The sequence below is a fragment of the Callorhinchus milii genome, unplaced genomic scaffold (genome assembly GCF_018977255.1).
Source record: "Callorhinchus milii isolate IMCB2004 unplaced genomic scaffold, IMCB_Cmil_1.0 Scaffold1, whole genome shotgun sequence".
NCBI lineage: Eukaryota > Metazoa > Chordata > Chondrichthyes > Chimaeriformes > Callorhinchidae > Callorhinchus > Callorhinchus milii.
Genome location: NW_024704742.1, coordinates 18,248,887 through 18,268,474, shown reverse-complemented (window position 1 = coordinate 18,268,474; position 19,588 = coordinate 18,248,887).

Genomic DNA, 19,588 nt, shown 5'->3' with positions numbered 1-19,588 from the left:
GGCAAACAAGGTTATCATCCTGGTTGACCAGCTTGTTTGGCTTGGAGGTGTGAAATGTTTTCAAGCACTCAAGTCAAAGCACTAATGGTTGAGGCTAGAGACGTAGCATGGAATGTAGCTGTGCTTACTGTATCAACAACAACAGCAAAATTACATTTATAGAGCGCCTTTCACGTCGGGAGGACGTCCCAAAGTGCTGAACAGTGAGGTGTCGGGGCCTGAACATGAGGGAGGGGTGGTGTAGGGAGAGGGAAGGCAAAGAGGTGGGAGGGAGACCAAAGGCACGATCAAAGAGAAGGGTCTTGAGACCGGCCTTGAAGGAGGCAAGGGAGGAAGCGAGACGAAGGGACCGTGGGATGGAGTTCCAGAGTGTGGGGCAGAGAGGCTGAAAGCCCGGCCACCGATGGTAGGGCGGGTCGGGCGGGAGACATGGAGCAGACCGGAGCCCGCTGAACGGAGGGAGCGGGCAGGTTGGTAGGGAGTCAGCAGGTCAAGAGAGGTACGAGGGGGCAAGGCCATGGGTGGCCTTAAAGGTGAGGATGAGGATCTTAAACTCGATCCTCTGGGGGATGAGGAGCCAGTGGAGTTGAGTGAGGGTGGGAGTGATGGGGTCACGAAGCCTTGGTGCGTGAGAGTACACGAGCTGCAGGGTTTTGGATGATCTGCAGCTTGGGAAGGGAAGAGTTGGGAAGGCCGATGAGGAGGGAGTTCCCGTAATCGACCTTGATGTGACAAATGCATGGGTGAGGGTTTTGGTAGCCTGAGGGGTGAGGCAGTGGCGGAGTCTGGCAATGTTGCGGAGGTGGTGGTAGACAGTGCCCGTCGTGGTGGAGAAAGGACAGTTCAGGGTCAAACAAGACACCCAGGTTCCTGACTGGCTTGCTATAAATTGCTATATTTTCTTATGTATTTACCACCACCTATTTAATCTCCAGATGAAATATTTAGTTAGCCATAAATCTCCATTATTCATCCATCACACAGTGTTTTTCACAAATGAAATCCCAACCTTAACTTCACTGCCACAGGAGCTATCATGCCCTATTAGTATCCAAAAATTGCCAGACAGCATCCTGATTTTCAATTAAGTCACCTGCTTGCAGATCGCAATCTTCATTGCCCAGACACCATCGTCCACAGCCTATTTTTGCATCAATCTGATAATGTGTTGGCCACTGCTGACTAGTCAAGTGTATGATTAGATTAATGTAAGAAATCCAGACTCGGAGACAAGTTTGCAGACTATAGCCATACGTCAACCACTGGTACCAGGCATCCATTCCTCCTTTCCCTCTGTGATATACAGGAAGGTGGTGCCAGGTAGTTCATGCATCATAATCTTTTGGAAATGCTGGAAGGAACTTAGAAGCAGCAGCAGTGATGGGGGAGATAGTCAGTGACAGAAACTAGCCAATATTATGAACTTCTGAAAATTATGAGCACTTTTATTAATTTATGGGGTCGGTCGAAAATAAATTAAAAATGAAATGCTCGTTTTTTCAAGCTTTTTTTGTGTAAATGATAATTTAAAAAAAAAATAGTTTTTCTTTTTTTTCCCTCCACCATTCAGGTTCTCCATTCCATTTCATATAGTTTGATTCCTATCCATATTGTAGCCCTTACAGTATCCAGATTTTTTAAAAGAAAGCTCAAACTTGTACATTGCTTTATCACCTCAAAAGGACTCAGAGTGTTTTGCAAGTAGTCACAGTTGAATTCAGTGATTTATTTCCTAGTCAAATATGGTAGCCATTTGCACCAGCAAGATTCCATGAACAGAAAAATGAATGACCCAGTTGATTTGGACTGCTGTTGGTCAAGATACTGAATACAAATTGTGCCGTGGTTGTTTAACATCCACCTGAGCAGGTTAGGTAGGAACTTGTTTTAATATCTCATCTGAAAAACAGCACTTGTAACAATGCTGTTTCCATTCAATTGTCAACCTGGATTGAAAGATCATGGGGTTTGAACCAACAACCTTCCGACCAAAGGCAAGAGTTACACCAAATAAGCCATCTGGGACAGCTCTGGTAAAATTGCACTCTTTCATTATCTTGGCACTGTTTCATTATCCAGTCCATTCGGTTTTAAAACGTATCTTTATTTGACCATTGCAAACTGGTAACAGAAAGATCTCTAATATTAATGATTGGCATAGTTAAACTTAATACCTACACATTTCCTTACACAATATTGTAGTTGCAACCTTCTGCTGAGTATACATTCAGAAAACTAGCAATAATATAATTTAATCCAAACACGTTCATCGGATATATTGGAATAAACAGCACATTTCGTAAAATTAATTAGAATTCTTCATGATACAGCACGTTGCTTCATTAAACCAAAACGTTAATCAGAAATTCAATCACAAAATCATTAGGTGTACCTCCTTGCTGTAAAGTAATTTTACCACTATAAAGGACTTGAGATACTAAAATATTCTGGTTAATTAGATTTACTCCTTAATAAGCAACTAAATTGATGATTTGGGTTTACCGACGTGATCATTTACTATGTCAAGACATGATATAAAATAGACTAACCACCTCTCAGAGCATCTTTAACACCAAACCTGTGTATTTTGTAGATGAACGTGGCAACCAATTTTCTTATAGCCATAAAGTGAATGATCAAATTTTATCAGGGAGATTGCTGGCCAAGACACCAGGAGAAACTCTATTTTCTTTTTGAATAGTGGCACGGGATCTTTAACAACCATCTGAACAGGTAGACTGGACCTCGATTTAACACCTCATCCAAACATCAACACCTTTGATGAAGTGATAGAGCAGCGCACCCCTAACACTGTATTGGAGGGTCAGCCGAAAGTGAGTTCAAAGTGCCGGCTTGAACCCACAACCTTCTGACTCACACTCGACAGTCCTCCCACTGACCTCGGCTGATGTAAGATACACAATACAATTTACGCTTATAGAGCGCCTGTCACAAAATATCTCAGTGCTTGATGACATGAGATATTGGAGCTATTTGACTGGGAGCAGAGAGTGGAGGGAGTCATACCTGTTGATATTTTCAGGGAGGAGGAGGTAGGTAGAGAGAGATCAGAAGCAGGAATCTGCATTTTTTTTAAACTAGCCTCTATTACTTCAACTGAAATCAATACAGGCCAGGGATCAAGCTGCCTGCCTTCTGTTCTGTATTCTGTCAGTGTCTCTATCCACCAGATCATCCATTGCCTACAATTTTAATGCCAATTTCTACCTGTTAAAAGCCTGTGTTCCTGAGCAAATTCTGGGACAGTTCATTTTTACTTTGTCTTCTTGATTCTTTTGTATTGTAATCTCCTGTGTCACAGGTTTACTGATTCAGGCACTGATGCTTATTGCTTTTTTTCTGTTTGGAAAATGTTTGTTTATTATTACTTACTGCCTGCTCCCAGCATTTTGAGCTCGTAGGCAAGTGTTAAAACATTTAGAATTACTGGTGTTCACCACCATGATTTGAGTAATAACCCAGATTATAAAACAATTAAATTTGCTTTTCAAAAAAACTCCAGATTTTATCAAAAGTTCCTGTAACCTTTATATCACTATTGCTGCCATGTATACAACAACAACAACAACAACAAGATTACATTTGTATAGCGCCTTTCACCTCGGGAGGATGTCCCAAGGCGCTGGACAGTGTACATCATTTCAGACCCGAGCTGGGGTCAGGAGGGGGAGAAGGGATGGGAGGGGTAGGGGCGTGGCTGGTCGCATGATCGAAGAGGAGGGTTTTGAGGCGGGACTTGAAGGAGGCTAAGGAGGGGGAGAGGTGGAGTGATTGGGGGATGGAATTCCAGTGGCTGAAGGCTCTCTCGCTAATTGTAGGGTGGATGGGTCGGGGGACATGGAGTAGGCCAGAGCCGGCTGAACAGAGGGAGTGGGTGGGTTGGTAGGGGGTTAGGAGGTCGCAGAGATAGGGTGGAGCGAGGCCATGGATGGCTTTGTAGGTGAGGACCAGGATCTTGAACTGGATCCTCTGAAGGATAGGGAGCCAATTGAGTCGGTGAGAGTGGGGAAGAGGGGGTCACAGAGTTTGGTGCGGGAGAGGACATGTATACTGTATCATTCAGAAATTATTTCAAGGTTTTATTCTTAATTAGTATTTAAGTCCCTTTTCCACAGTTTTACGATGACCAACTATTGAAATTGTGGCTAGCCTTAGGTACTTGGGCTTTTTTTAAAGCAGTTGTAAACAGCCCATCAATCATCCTCAGAGATCATTAACATGGAAAGTGCTGAGTTGAGTGTGATGCTGAATGGTAGGAATTTACTGCAATGTGCACACAAACAACATAATATTACGTGTGCTTTGCAAGCCCCGGTTCACTGTTGTGAAATGGCGCAGCAGACTAAATGTGCCATGTTCTGTTTATTTAATGAGTCTGGCGTCCTCAGGTTTTATTATTTGATTTCTTGCCATTTTATCATATTTTTATTGTTGAACCGAGTGTTATTGAGCTGGTTATTACAAGGGCAAGTTATGAGAAAGTGATTATTACCAGAAAGTTCAACTGATTGAAAACTCTGCCGCTTGTATTCTCACCCCACTCCACTAACCATATTCTCACCCATTCCAAACTCTACTCTCACCACCCCAGTGCTTGCCAGGATTCATTGGCTCCCTATTGCAGAACAGATGACTTCAAAATCTTCATACTTGCAAATCGATTTATGCGTTGTCACTTCTCTACCTCTTTAACCTGCCTACACACCATTCCTCTCCAACTTCGTTCAGTTTGCTCCAACCTACACGTCCCTTGTCCCCTCCGCTCCACCATTTGTGGCCAATCTTTGAGCCATTACACTCTGAAGCTCTGGAAATCTCTGCCTCAATCCTCCACCTCACCCGTCTTCTTCAGATCACGTTGGAAGATCTTCCTTTTTAGCTGCGTTCCTACAGTCCCTCCCATCTCTCCCCGGCTCGGTGTCAAGCTTCATTGCTGTTAAACCCTCCCGCGTGAAGAATACTATATAAATCAAAGTTGTTGTTGTGTCATTGAGCTAATAATTACAAGGTGTGAATGATACTTTTATTCTAGTTCATCCTCTAATGTACCCTTCCTTCCTTCCTTTCCCCATAAGGAATTTCTGAGCTTCTGTTCAATACTCATTATTTCCCTCTATGTCTTCGATTAGAATTTTGTGCAGCTCACTTTCAAAAAACACATGTTATTTTCTGCAGTGTGAAAAATCTTCAATCAGGGTTGGGAAACCAAGAATATCAAGCTACTTTCCCAGATAGTGGCCTAAATATAATTCCTACATGACAAAAAAGCTGAACTCTGTTAACTGGACACTAGGATTGAGGAAGATAAAACTACTCCCTCATTCATAAAAATGGTGGTCATACAGTGCTGGAAACAGAAGCCATTCTCAGAATAAAGTGAGGAAAGAGAATGTTCAGATCTAAATCAGTGCTACATTAAAGGAAGGCAAATTCTGTACTCCTAATAATCACTTCACAGTGAGCAGTGTTGTGTGCAAATTGGCTGCCACGTTCAACCACAAATCATACATTCACTATATTTTACAGTAAATCATGAGAAGCTCTTTGAGGTATCTTACTAGCTATATCAAATCTCCCAAACATTGTTATGATTCATAATCATCACATACTACAAATTCCCCCCTTCCTTCCCTTCTCACCTGCACTCCCCTCCGATGTTTCGAGCATTCTTTTACTTGTGAAAATGTGTTCAGAACTTACGGAAATAACAATTGTAATAAGATAACTGGAATCGGCCCATTTAAAACTATTGAAAATCATTTACATTGGATTGCTGGATTTGCCTTTTCTTTTTCTTCTGGGCTACACTGGTATTTTGCTGGAATTCAGAGTTGTTGCTGCTGAAGCCTATGTATTGATTAGATTTTGCGTGATTGGGCAGAAAAGTTGTATAAATGGACTTCAGAACACTTGTGCAAAGAAATATTAAAGGAATAAAAATGCAAATGACAAAGAGATATCTTAAAGCAGTTTTAAATACATTTTCTTGGGTTACAAAGCCTTTAAAAATACTAAATTGTTTTAGACGGGATTGGAGTGAAGAATTTCCTTGAGGCATTACAAATAGAATGTGAATAGATGTGATAAATAAATATTCTTATTATTTGTGACTTATCTAGCCAGTTTCACTTCTGACAAGACCTAACGTATCAGACTGCTGCCTTTGGCATAACCTGCATTGTTACTCAGGGTTAGTGTTATTGTCACTCTGGAGGAGTATGACAGCTACCAGCAGTAAGGATCAAAACAATAAATATCAGCATAGCAAAGCTATTGACCGCCCACAGGTACACAATCATTCCACATTGTAGTATATCTTGTGAAACCTTTGGAATATCCTTATGACATGAAAGGTGCTGTACCAAATATAAGGATTATTATAGTTCTTCACAAGATGCTGAACTGGAAATAAATCCAATTCTCTTCTGAATGCTTCAATTGAAGCACCATCGTTTGCACTAAGTGACTGTCTGGACTAAGTATGAAAAAGTTACTCTTTACATTACATTTGTGCCACACAGCCTCAAATCATGTCTTCTTGTTCTCTGGATTTGCATAAAATACTTGACTGCATCCACTTTACATTTTCAGTATAGAACAAGAAGTCGGTTAGCTAATAATGTACAATATTTCGTTTTTTTTTAGGTGTTCTGCATATCTCAATAATATGAGATGTTTAAACTGTTGTCCTTCTCCCAATGCTTTCCAATACAGTTAATGCACTTAATATTGAGCAGAAGTGTTCCCCACAGTGTTACTCACACCATAAGGTATGAGTTTTACTTTGAAGTTTAATGACTAATGTTTCTGGGAGGACTTCCCAGTTCTTTAGGACATCCTCCCGACATGAAAGGCATTATAAGAATGTAAGTTGCTGTTGTTGTTATTGTTTTGTTCCATGTGAAGATGTGGCAGCTAATCTGCACCGGCAACATGCCATGAACAGCAGTAAAATATTTGAAAGAATATTGGCTGGGAGACTGAGATCAACATCAAATTGAAAGGAAAGGCATTCTCTGTTGGAGTCTTTCCAATTATTTCCAATTGGAAATAGTTTCCAATTATTGAGCACTTCTGGTCATATATCATTTTCAAGGAACCTTTTTTTCTGCTGACTCCCCAAACCAGGATGTATCCTCTCTAATAAAAATGAGATGTGAAATGAAAACATCTGAAAAGGAAAGATAACTTATCTTTGTCCTGAAGATGCCGATTGACCTGCTGGACTTTCCAGCAATTTTATCTAATTTCGGATTTTCAAAATGCAGTTTTTCTGCGATCTGGCAAGGCTGTTAATGCCTCTGTAAGACTACGAGTGGAATGGCGCTTCATAGGTTACTGCAGATTTTTATGATTTGCTGGTTCCTTAGCCAGCTGCCACTGTCTATACCAGGGATGCAAGTGCCTCAACACTTGAACTTTGACATTTATCAATCCTAAATGTTTGTGCTGAATATTTGCAGTGAATCTCAAAACATTGTTTTATCTTCCTGTGAAACATTTGGACAGATTATTATATCTTATATCCAGGATCGTAAATACAGAGCTAACCACTATTTTAATCAGCCATTGAGATTATTTTATGAAAGATGATTTTGCAAATACTGAAGGAAATCTATGGCAATTTAAAAAGGGACATGAAGAACCATATAGAGATGTGTGTATGATAATATCTTTGATATATTGGCTTTCGCATCAGGAAGATGTCTCATAGTGCTTCACAGGATTTACTGTAAGGTATAGTGAGTGCGGATTTGATAGACAAACATAGCAGCCAATTTACACACAACAATGTTCCACACACAGCCATGAAGTAAATTTATGAAAGGAAAACAAACGCAAAGGAACCAGTGAATTTCAGGAAAAGTACAGAATATTATGCTTCTATACCTGAAAGATAATAGCATTCAAAATAATATGCTCCATTTAGTGTAATCTGTATTAGTAACAAATTATGATGTTTAGATGTCAATCTGGCTCAGTTGGTAGACTCTTGTCTGAGTCAGAAAGCTGGAAACTTTGAACTCATAGTTTAGGCTAACACTTCAGGTCAGTGCTGGGGGTGTGCTCCATTGTCAAGGGTATAATCCTTCACATGAAACGTTAAACCAAGGTCCAGTTTGCCTGTTTAAGTGGACATCAAAGATCTCATGGCACTATTCAAAACAAGAAGGGAGTTTCTCCCGGTGTCTTGGCCAACAAATTCCCCAAGTAAAATTGGTCATTCATTTCATGGCCGTTTTGGGGACATTACTGTGTGCAAATTGACTGCTGCATTCGCCCACAAATATACAGTCATTCCACTTCAAAGTAAATTCTGTGAAATGCAATTCTTTTCCTCATTTTGCAGTAAGGTTCCACCATTTCCTGCATTAACCATATTCCAGTGATGCCTGTTAGAGGTTGTTTTTTCAATTTATCTGCAAGCCTTTGAGAAGCTGATGTCTGTTCCTTGTAAATACATACACAAACATGGAATCCACTTAGAACAATTTGATTTAGATGCTATTTTGCTCATCATTGCAGTCTGCTGAGATTGGCATAAAGCCGTTCATTGGGTTCTAGTAATGTTCTCAACACATTTAGAAGTGCTGAGTCCTAAAGATGAATAGTCAGATTACTTAAAGTAAATTGTTGCCCTTGGTGGATTTCTATTTTATTTTTATGTGTCTGAACATAAAATGGAAGCAATGGAAAAATGTCTAGTATTTACACTTTACAAGGGGAATTTTCATCAAGGGATTTCAATCCTTTGAGAAAATAAAATCTGTATCTTATAATCAACTGAAAACAATGGACATCAGTAATGTAGCTTTAGGAAAATGATTCTGAGTGTGAAATCACAAGATATTAGTGTAGGAATCAAGTTCAAAGTATTAATTTATCCTCATTTTGTCCTGGCATTGGGCAAGAAGTGGTTATTCATTTCTATGGTGATATCACGCTAAATATGAGATTTTCACAGGATGAAGTTCGTTATTTCAGAGATGAGCAGAGTATTGCAGGCTGTTGTAAGAGGTACTCTAGAAAGATATTGCAGGCTGTTGTAAGAGTAACTACTTTTCAAACATATAGAATCTCAATCATTTAACATTGATAATAAACACTGATAACACTTCTTACATTTGTTATAATGCCTTTTATGTCAGGCAGAGGTCTGAAAGCACTTCACTGGATGCACCGTAAAATGGAATGACTGGATTTATTTTTGATGAATTTGTGTTGTATGGAGAATGTTTGTATTTGCACGTTCACATGTAATGATGTCCTGGGTCAGCCAGCCTGCCAGAGAGGCACACATTGAAGATATGAAGGAATAATTCCTGCCAAAAATTTGTAGAATTAATGACAGGATTTGGACAGTAAAATCCTACAACCATGTTAAAATCCTAGCCTTATTGTGTGTCATTTTTTCCAGTGTTAAGAGCTGTCACATTATCACCATAAAAACTTTAATTGGTCCTCATTAATGGGCAAGCTGCTGACCAGTGTTACTGTACTCTCTGAATCCTGTCATCGCAGAGTGGTTTAACACAAACGCTGATTTACGATGGCTAAGTGTTGGTGCGAGCATGCTATAGGGCGACATAGAAGAGCCTAACATGACGGAATGGGGATAAAATGAAAAATATGTTCCTTTAATTTAAACATGTTTTTTTAATCAGCTATTTTTCCCATGAATCCACTTCATTATTGCTGATCCTGTAACTCCCAGCTCCTCTCTTGAACTGTTCCTTCACCATCAACTATTCCTGTGGCATCAGCTTGGGCTAAAACAACAACACATTTCTCAACTAACCATGAGTAGATAAAGAATAAATAATTCTTGCATTTGATATAGCTGCTTATCACATTATCGAGATGCCTCAAGGTGCTTCACAGGATATAATAATAATAATACTTGCATTTGATATAGTGCCTTATCTCTTTTTCTCTTTGACCGTGCCTTCAGCTCCCCTCTCGACTCTCTTCCCCCTCCTCGCTCCCTCCCTTCCCTCCCCTCACCCTGACCATTTCCCCCCTCCTCGCTCCCTCCCTTCTCTCCCCTCACCCTGACCATTTCCCCCTGCTCGGGTCATGACCCAACTGTGCAGCGCCTTGGGACGTCCTCCTGACGTGAAAGGCGCTTTATAAATGGAATCTTGTTGTTATTGTTATCACATCTTCAAGACATCTGAAAGGCGAGTGCTCTAACCACTAAACTATAGGACTCCACAAAATGATTTGACTGTGCATACTATAGCACACTTGCACCATATACTGCGATATGACTGTACATTTTGTGAGTGAAACGTGGCAGCCAGTTACGTGCACAGTAATGCCCCACAAACAGCCATGGTGTGAGTGACCAATTTTTATTTGGGGGATTGTTGGCTTGAACACCGAGAGAAACTCCCTTCTCTTTTAGAATAGTGCTCTGGGATCCTTAATGTCCATCTGAACAGGCAGACAGAACCTCGTTTTAACTTCTCATCCGAAGGATGGCATCCGCAACAATGAAACACACCCTCAGCACTGTGTTGGATTGTCAGCTTAGACTATGTGATTCCAAGTCCCGATGTGGGGCTTGAGCTCATAAGCTTCTGATTCAGAGGCAAGAGTGCTGCCACTGAGCCAAGCTTGCTGTTTTTAACAACAACAACAGCAACAACAATCAAAACAGGCAGCCATTCATCAAATTGGCAGGAGAGCAGAAGGCTTCAGGTTGAATGGATTGCTGGCATTAACAGTTTCAAAATTTGCCAACTGGGATTTCGACCCTATGGTACTTTCCAATAAGAGAAATTAAACATGATGACAAGTCAAGGAACTTTAGCAGAGGGTTGGGAATACTGTAATTCCTGGAAGAGAGTGTGGCTTCAAGACACCTAGACTGAATTTATGCAGCAACCATATTGTAGTACCATACTACAAGAACAACCACCCAAGTGAGTCAAAGTTATACAACTGAGAATGTATTGATATGTGAGGTGTTTATCCCTCTGAAAATTGCTTCTTACACTTGCTCTATATGATTGATCTTCTTACTCTAAACTAAGGTAAGGTACTATTTTTCTTTTGTGTTGCTAAGGTTTGAATCATTCCCAGTGGAATCAAAATAATAGTGCAAAGCAGGGAATTTCTCAGAAATAGATTGCCTCCGAAAGGTAATACACAGTGGGGGAGCAAAGATCACATCAGAAAATACAGAGCATTTTAGAATTATACCAATAATAATAAGACCATAAGGCCGATTGAATGTTATAACAAAGAAATAGTAGGTCTGGCTTTACTTATACAAAGTAAATGAAGCAAACATAATACTTTTCCATAAAACTCTACCAGCTCTAAAAGGTGAAAGAATGGTAAATTACAAAGCTTTACGAATACCAATACAACCATTCACCTTAACTATTGCTGATAATGGTCTGTATCACATGCTCTGAGACACCGCCCGGAGTGGAGAGCGCTATATAAGTGCAAGTTGTTGTTGTATTCTTACGATCACAAGAGTCTCAGGTGAAGAAGGCTCTTCAGTTCATTTGATCTTATCCTTCCAGAATATCCACCCTATCATCTACCAGCATCCTGGTCTCTGTACACTAAATGCATCATGGCACAATGGTTACATTACTACTAATTAATAATCCTTGCATTTACTATAATAATAATAATCCTTGCATTTGTTATAGCGCCTTATCATGTCTTCACGATGTCTCAAAGCACTTTGCAGAATATACTATAAAGTAAATTGACTGTATATTTTGTGCAGTGAAACACGGCAGCCAATTGTGGGTGAAACGCGGCAGCATTCAGTGCCTTTCACAAAATTTGCAGTTACATAATAATCACAAAAAGGAGTTTGTGCAAGCAGAAAATCATGTTTGGGTAAAAAAGCATGGTCTTTCCAGTGACATTTCATTGTTCACAGAGCTGCAGGAGATTGTCACAAAAGCGTAAATGATCTGCAGAGCTTTAGCAGTACAGCGAAGAATAACAGGGACCCAAATACTGAGCAGCAAAGAAATAGTTCATGTAACATGAGAAACATATTGCAAAATTGCTCCCACTAATCGGAGAGAATAAAGTGTTACTACAGTATAAAAAATCTTAGAAAAAGTAAGAAAAGTCAGTGTTTTGAAACTTCTATTTTATCATTTTCTCTTATTATCTCCACCATCTCTTGTCCCTCTCTTTTGATTGTCATTGTTTTATTTTATATATATATTCTGCTATCTTTGTAGCCTGACCTCTATTACTGGCCTCGGATCACAGTTTTAAAATATGGTACCTGATTATCTGAAAACTGACACCAATGGCCTCAATTCCAGCCAGCTTAGCTTCAGGCCTTTCAAGATTCATCTGAACAGATCATTGAAGTGATCAGGCTGATCAGATAGTACTTTCTACAAGATAACTTGTCTAGGAATCACCGCTAAAATATCCCCTATGTAAAAGCATAACTACTGAATTAATAGATGTTTCTGAATCAATGTTTTCTTTAGAAAATGTCTTTTCTAATTTGCATCCCCAATCACATCTACAACAACTTGCAGTTACATAGTGCCCTCTACACTGGGCAGCGTCCCAGAAACACCTAATAATGGCAGAGCCTGATGGCGAGCCAGAAGAAGGGGAAAGGTGACCATAGGCACTGCCGAAGAGGAAGGTCTTCAGGTGCAACTTGAAAATGGGGAGAAAAGGGCCAAGACAAACGGATTGAGGGAGGGAGTTGCATAGTTTCGGGGTGTAGTGGCTGAAGGCACCCCGCCGATGGTGGAAAAGAGGATTCGAGGGACGAGGAGGTGGCCAGAGCCAGTAGAGCAGAGGCAGCGGGCAGTGCTGTGAGGAGAGAGGAGGTTGGAGAGATGGGGGAGTGCCAAGGAATGGAGGGATTTAAACACTAGAGTGAGGATCTTGAAGTCGATCTGCTCTGTGACAGGGAGCCAGTGGAGTTTTGCAAGGACTGGAGTAATCGGGGTATGAAGTTTGGTGCGGGTGAGAATGCGGGCGGCAGAGTTTTGGTTGAGTTGAATTTTGTGAATAGTGGAGGAGGGGAGACCGGCGAGGAGGGTGTTTGAGTAGTCCAGCCGAGAGGTGATGAAGGTGTGGACAAGGGTTTCGGCAGCTTGTAGAGTGAGCTATTGTCGGAGACGGGCAATGTGGTGGAGGTGGAGGAAAGCTGTCCTGGTCAGGGAACAAATGTGGGGGAGAAGGATAACTGGGGATTGAAACTGGCGCCTCAGTTGCGCACGGATTCAGAGAGTTTTAATGACAGATCGGGTAGGTTAAGGACGTCTGAACTGCAAGACAGAAGACGTCGACGGGAGCCAACGAGTATAGCTTCCATCTTGTTGACGTTTAACTGCAGGAAGTTTGCGCTCATCCAGACCAGCTGACAGAACTTCAGGGGACTGGGGGCCACAGCTGGAGGAGAGAAGAGTTGAGGTCAGCCGCACACATGTGGAAATTAACCCCCGTGTCTGCGGATGACATCACCGAGAGGGAGCATATAGATGAAGAAGAGAAGGGGTCCAAGGATGGAGCCTTGGGATACCTTGCAGGTGACCAGGCGAGGGTGAGAAAAAACATTTGCAGATATGTAGAGCTGGCGGTTTGTAAGATAGGACTCAAGCCAAGCGAGTGCGGTCCCACTGAGGTGGATGTTGGAGGAGACGCGGTGGAGTAGGATGGTGTGATCGACTGTGTCGAATGCAGTGGAGAGGTCCAGGATTCTATTCTATTGTGTAAGTGTGGAGATATCCACCACCTTTAAATCCACCACCTCTTATTTTAAAATTTTGGCTAAATTTTGCAGTATTTTTGAACCGTTTTTTTACAAATAGTGCCTTGATGCACTTCACTCCTGGTGTGAAAGGCACTATTATAAATGTAATTTTGCATTGCATTGTATTGTAATTAAGAAATACCACAAAATATCACACATATAAACATTATTCAAACAATAACTGAGAGTCTAAGACTTTGGAATTCCTCTGGCTAAAGTCCAAAAAGAGATTATTTGGGGAAAATTGTAAGGGCAGTTTGGGCAAGTTCCCCAAAAAACTCCTACGTATCTCCGAAATAAGAGCAAAGCTGCTGAATTAATGGAGTACATTGGTTGAAATTCAGGCAGGACAACAGTCAACATTAAGGGTTGTGTGAAACAAAGCTTAATGCGTAACATGCTATTATGCAGTTGATAAATGAGTCACTCCAAGCTCTTCACTGTTCATCTTGTGCAGCACTTCTATCTGCAGGTTACAGCTGCATTAGCATTTAGCACTGAATAATCCAATATAGTGTGTGCTTCAACTATTGAAGCATAATGCATTTTTTCTGAGTGATGATCGTTCATAAGAAATGCAGGATCATAGAGAATAAAAATAGATGTTAATTAACATTACACGTACCAGAAGAACTGGTAATTATTTCCTGCAAAATGCATTCTAGATCTAACAACTGTTCTGATGTTTCAATTATAATATTTTAGGGATAAGCATCTGTGTTTCATATCTTTCCATCATGTTGTCAGTCATTCATTTTAACCTGGATTGTACTCCATAATAGCAAGTGTTGGAGATCGAGCTTCTTGTCATGTCTTGGTTGAATTTTATGGATTGAATCATTTATTGGAAGTATCATAACAGTTGTTCAAGCCAGAAAGCCAGAGTGTGCTATCATTTTGCCTGGAAGAAGCACATGTAGCCTCCCCCAATTCAGAGCTCACAGATCAGTAAATTTAACATTAACAGAGCCAGACGACAGCCAAATAACCGAAGAGCCTTCGGCAGCAGCAATCACCTCCTACCAGAAGCTCTCACCTTCCCAAACTATTAATACCAAACTGCAACATTTCAGTGACATAGAATCATTTCTAATGGGTGCCATCCCCTTAAACAGTTATCTTGTTTTGAAAGGGCAGCTTTCTGACAGTACTGAGCTGAACTAGTTGCTGCAAAGCATTGGAAACAAAGCTTCTGAAACTTGTATATGCACCAACAACCTGACTGACTGCTCATTACAAGGCTGTTCGGTGCGCAAGACTGCCTGAAAATTACTGGTGCCTTAATGTTTATTCTCAGGGACTGCAGTAGGTTATTCAGGAAATAAAGCAGCTTATCCAGTTGGTTTTAAACATGGAGATTTTACAAACACAATTTCTATCTTAAGACCAACTCTACCATTAGTTGTTTGCATAAAATATTGACTTAGGAAGAATTTATAAAATGTGCTATTAATCTTTTGTTCCCTGAATTGTTCTCACAGCTGACATTGGAAACTAAATAACCTACTAATCTGTGTTTCTACCTCTAAATCACGAAGACCTCAGGCTTTGTTTAAACAAAGATAACGTTCTCCAGTCCTGACAGCCTGAAAGCAAACCTTATTCAATTATTGCCTCTGGTTTACAGTGAAAGGAATTGAAGTACTCACATGTGAAAATATAACATAGCTAAAGCAAATTCAAAACAATGAATATTTATCAGAAGTGTATTGGTTTTCCCTTTAGAAATGGCCTTTGAAGTATTGACTTAATTATCAATAAACTAATGCCCTTGGAGTACATCAATTTATGATAAGTGAAAAATCAATTTGCTGTAAGAATTTAATGGATTTAACATTGTTTGTTATTGAATTCACTTTTTGACATTAATAACTATCAGCAGTTAATGTGATGGTGCAAATTATAAAATTTGAGCAACGATGCTAATTTTATTGGACTATATTTAACATTTATTCTCCTAGAAACCTAAATATTAGTTTTATGTTTTCATTTGGTGCCTGGGAACATACCTTTGTTGTCCTTATAATTTGCTCCCTTCCATCATCCCCCAGTTCTGACGGAAGGCCATCGACTTGAAACGTTAATTTACTTTCCTTTCTCCATAGATGTTGCCTGACTTGCTGAGTGTTCCCAGCAATTTCTGTTTTTATTACCTTCATTGTAACTGGGTTCAAGCTGCCCTAACTCCTTAGATTCAGAAGCTTATGCCCCACATAAGGTGGAAACATTTAACTCATTAATCACACACATCCCACAGATGAATCAATTGCTAACCTATTCTGCCACCTCATCAGTTTGTGCATGTTTTAAAAACTGTTTGAAATATGTTAAGTGCCAGTAGAGCTTTTGCAAACAAGCTCTGGCAATCCTTTGGGAAGGTGAGGAGGGAAGTGATGCAATTTAATAATTTCAAATCAATTGTGTACAGATACTAACGCATTGCATTAATTTGCAACTTTTGCTTAATAAACCAGACAAATCCAAACAGAACAAAACTACTCCCTATCTTTGTGACCAGCTAACCCCATACAGTCCTGGTCTGTTCCATGTCCTCTGCCCCACCATTGGTGGGTCGGGCCTTCAGCCGCTCTGCCCCCACCCTTTGGAACTCAATCCCACAGTCCCTTCACCTTGCTGTCTCCCATGCCTCTTTCAAGGCAGTCTCAAGGCCCTCTTCTTTGATGCATCTTCAGTGACCCTCCTACCCCTACCCTCCCTGCCCTCCATCCCTCCCAACCTCCAGCTCGGGTCCAAATCCCTGACCGTCCAATGCCTTGGGATGTCCGCCTGACATGAAAGGGACTATACAAATGTCATTTGTTTTTGTTGTTGATCATTATTGCTAGTGATAATCAACACATTATTCTCATATTTTCCATCCTATATATGTTTGGACTTGAGCTGTAAATGGAATGCTCCTGTTACTCATTCTGCACTTCAGTAACAATTGTTTCCCCCAACTGGCAGGAAGTATTGATTGCAACTGTAACCACAAGTAAAAATTGAAGCATTCATTTTATCTGTTGACATCTTTGAAGAAAAATAACAAATGCAAACCACGTTTGACTAGTTTTATTAGAAGAACCTTACGTGGAATTCAATTCTGTAGTTGCTTCATTTATTTGACACTTTTGTGTTAAATACCATTAGTTGCAAAATCAAGCAATTGATCCAATTTATATCTCAGGACCGGCTATTTATTTTATTATCTTGTCAAAAAGAGAATTACAAGTACCAGGCTTTAAAGTCAGGTTAGAAAAATCTGATCTTAGAAACAGAATTAAATTCTTTGAAACAGATTGTTCTCAGGGAAATTGTGAGCAACCACATGCTCTGGAAGTATGTTCTCACCAATAGTGGCAAATGAATGCTCATTCTCTGAAAATGTTCAGTAAACTGTTCGATAAAATAATTACAAAGCATTTACTGCGTCAGCTTTTACAGACTGCCCTCGTGACCCAAGTATTGATTGTATAGGAAGAGAGCACTAACAATGATGTATCTTTAGACCTTAAATTCTTTCCACTTCCGCTTCTATGCTGTCAGCAACAGGAAGCCAGAGCCAAGGCTCAAGGGAAAGGAACATGATGTTCAACAATGGCCCATCGCCGCTTCAAATTGTGAGCCATTCTATGTTTCCAGTTTGGACTATAAGAATCTGTGCAGCCCAGTCACAAAGTACAACGTTTAAGAAAGTGGAATAAATACTTTCAATAATTGTTTTTGTTCTTGATGGGCAATAGTGAAAATAATATATATATTTCTCTGGGAAACAAACGTATTCTGATCACTTCAATTCTTTGATATCACAAACTGTGGCAATCTTTTAGAGATACAATCTACAAATGCATACAAATACTGCATGCTACTTTAAATTTAACTTAGGAATATAACTTTATAAAGCATTGAATAAGAAGGGAGTTTTTGTGCAATTGTAAGCACAATTCTTTACCTTCAGTTGAGCACAGAATAATGTTAGGGGAAACTGGACAATATATATTCTTTGACAATATTGTTAGCTCTGCACTAAAGGTCTCTGTGCTGGAGCATAAAAGCAATATTTATGCTTTTGTCTGCTGCTGCTGTTTAGATATTAAAATGTCAAAAAGCTTTTCTATACTTAAATGCTCAAACTACCATCATCAACAATACTTAGTGCAATCATTCATGCAGCACAGATACATTAAGCAAGAATTCCCTCAAAGGAATTGTTGTTAAATGTTATAAATTTATTTAGTTGTGTATGTCTCTTCTAGTTCTCTTGAAGGCAGTTAGCAGGAACTTCAACAAACTGATGAACCTCTAAGCATATTAATCAAGAGGACTCCATGAGAAATATGCTTCTGTTTTCCGAGCCAAACTAAAATATACTGAATAAAACAAAAACTTTATTTTGGGAACCACTAACCTCTTTACCTAACTGTATATCATTTGACTAAAATACTTTTGTGATGTATGTAAAAGAAATGAATCGTACAAATCAAGAACAAATCAAGAAGAATGAAACTAAGAATATACTTTGAAAAATAATATCATAATCACAAGTATTTTTGTTATCTCACACTAAAAGAAGATTGTTCCTTCTAAAAATGTTGTTGCACATTATAAGACATACATTTTGTAAAACAATTTTAGTTAAAGACATATACAATTGCTAAGATGAAAATATGAATAATGTATCTATATAATGTCTTTGAAATATGATTTTTTAAAAATACTTAAAAATAGGTTATATATGGGCTATATTCCAGTTTATTTATTCTTGGTTTATGCTGACTGAAGCTGCTCTTTTATTATTTTTGGAGGTTATCAAGTTTTTGGTCTGAACTGTGCTGATAAGGAAACACTATTCTTTTATTCATGATGGAGCAGCTCTCTATCATGTTAAAGATATAATCAGCTGGATACCTGAATGAGTCAGGCACAGAATAAAGAGTCAATTCACTAGAATTACAGAAGTGACTTAAATAGCATTGCAGAAGGCTTTCTAATGGTTCATCCCATTCCACAAATGTATAGGAAATTAGTCACCAACACAGCAACAACTGTATCCGTTACTTGTATCCCAGAATAATGGGGAATGTCTCAAACTTGTGTCAGGTCAGGTAGCATCTATGGAGAGAGGAAAGTGAGTTTCAGGTTGATGAACTTTTGTCAGAACTCGTTTTATTCTCTCTCCTGCTGCGTGTTCCCAGCGACTTCTGTTTTTCTTTCAGATTTCCAGCAGTTGCAGTATTTTGCGTTTTCAAACATATGTCACCCTAACTCAGTTGAGTCACGAGGTTTTGTGTGCAAGCTCCTCATCAGGACTTGGAATCTATATAGTCTAGGTTGACACTCTAAAACAGTGCGTGTGGGGGGTGAGTACTGTGTTGTTCGAGGTGCTGTCCTTCAAATGAAACATTAAACCAAGATCCGGTCTGCCTGTCAAGGTGAACATTAAAGATCCCATGGTACTATTCAAAAAAACAAGAAAGTTTCTCCTGGTATCCTGGGCAACAATCCCCCAAATGAAATTGGTCATTCACTCAACGGCTGTTTGGAGGACATTGCTCTGTGCAAATTGGCTGCTGCATTTGCTCACAAAACACACTTTACCGTATATCCTGTGAAGTGCTTTGAGACATCTCAAAAACGTGATAAAATGTTATATCAAGTGCAAAGATTATTATTGTCAATACAGACAGATGGAGGTGTGAGTACCTGAATAATGTGGAAACCATGATTGAGATGAGGCATATAGGGTTGTGGATAAGAAGTGGAATGCAAATAGTTGAGAGCTGCTGATCTGTAATCTGC